We start from the raw sequence: 2,032 nt of genomic DNA on the forward strand, positions 1-2,032 counted from the left end.
CCCACTCCACTCTGCTCCATGTCCACATTCACCTGGCCCATGTCCACCTGGCTTCCCTCCCTCCCTCCCTGCCCACTGCCTCCCCCTCCCTGCTAGCTGTTCTGGGGGGCATCGGGGACTAGCAATGGGGGGATGCCACCACTATGACCCCCCTCCTCACTCTCAGGCAGGGAGGTATAGGGAAACCCCACTGCTCGGGTGGCTGGGGCTTGTTTGCCACTGCCACAAACTTCCCTAGCAATGGTGCAAACTTGGGCCTGCACAGCCTGAGCCTGTGCAGCCAATTGCCACCCGCCCTCTCAGCAGCACATGCACAGTTGGCCAAAAGTGTTACGGACAAACAGACAGACACACAGACTAAGCCTTTTATTGTATTAGAATGACTAGTGAACTGAAATGCAAATGGGAATACCACTGAACAGAGACATATTCAAAGGAAAATCTAAGGCATCAATTCTATATTTTTTTTAGTAATTCTTTAGTTGCGAAGGGTAAAGTACTGAGGATGTGCTGTGTATTATAGTAGGCTACAAAGCGTGTTAACACTTGCCAAAAATAGAACATTGATAAATTGGAGAAGTGATTAATATGTTCTTCTGCATCTCTCAGTCCATTTATGGGGATAAATATTAGGCCTGTGTGAAGCAGCTAGTATTCGCTTTGGATTCAGACTCGACTGATTCAGGGAGGACAGTGATTCAATTTGGTGATTCAAATCATTGTCTTGAATTGATTCAGCCCGAGCTGAATTAGCTGAATCTCCAAATTGGCCCCATCCCCTGCCTGCTCTCAGTGGCTGCTCTTTAAAAAAAATAAAAGCCCCCACTCACCAGCTGCTGCCGGGCAGGGGGGCAATCCCTGGTGCCCCACACTGCATGGGGGTGGAGGCTCTGCCATGAGCCCCCGACCCCGCAACCCCTGCCTTGGGCAGCCATGTATGGGGGACTGGGAGACTTGGCAGTGGTCGGGTGCTCGTGACAGAGCCCCACATGTAGCAAGGAGCAGGGGGGAGGGGGGCAGTGGGGATCACCCCCTCCTGTCTGGCAGCAGCCAGTGAGTGGGGACTTCTTTTAAAGAGTTGGGAGCTGGGGCTGGGTGGGGCAGTGTAACAGGGGACCTGCTCAGGGCTGTTCTCAGAGGGGCCCGCCCACCTGTTCTTGGGTCAACCACCTGCATTCTCGCCCGCCACACCTTGTTGTTAATTAATTAATTAGCTATTAATAAGAGGGAGGCTGCCCATTTACTGCCCCAATGCCAGGGGGCGCTATCTGCGGCTCCTTTCCTCCCCTATAGCACAGCCCAAGCCTCGCTGATAGCATCTCAATGTTCCTTTAATCACCGGCCCCCACACTGGGCCCCAGAATCCTCCTATTGAACCCCACCTGGATTCCTCCCCTCAGGCAGCCTCTTCCACTATCATACCGGGCAGCATAGCTTCCTGAGCTGCTTCCCCTTCAGGTGTGGTCCCCCCACCAAGACCTTCAGCTCATTTAGCCCTGGCCCACCTCCAGGCCAGTCGGGACCCCAGGTCCTCAGCTCTTGAGCGTCCCTCACGGTGGGCCCCTGGCCCTTTGACCCTTCTGGTCCTGGCCCCAGCATGGGCCAGTCAGGGGAAACTCAGACAGGCCTGAGTCTATGGCCCATTCCTCACTCTCCAAGGGTCCACCCTCTGGGCCTTACAAACAAAGGAGTCACCCACCCAGTTGTGGGGGCTAGCGGTTAAGGCACCCTGACCTGCCTTTCACCAGGGTGGTAACTGGCCTGGCACTTCCTGGGGGCGCCCACATCATTGGGAGCCCCACCACACCACCCACTCCTGGCAGAGTACAGTTTTAGGTCATGCCCAGGACCAGGAGCCTCCTAACCATCCCCTACAGCTCCCCCCTTACCTCCAGATGATACTAGCAGTCCTCCAGCCAGGCAATGTTGTTGCCTGCCTCTAGCAGCCAAGCTGCCCTGTTTATATGGGCAGGCCCAGACCCCAAAATGGCTGCCCTAATCAGGCACCTGGCAGCCGCCCGCTCCCGGACCC

The sequence above is a fragment of the Alligator sinensis genome, unplaced genomic scaffold (genome assembly GCF_000455745.1).
Source record: "Alligator sinensis unplaced genomic scaffold, ASM45574v1 scaffold37_1, whole genome shotgun sequence".
Taxonomy (NCBI): domain Eukaryota; kingdom Metazoa; phylum Chordata; order Crocodylia; family Alligatoridae; genus Alligator; species Alligator sinensis.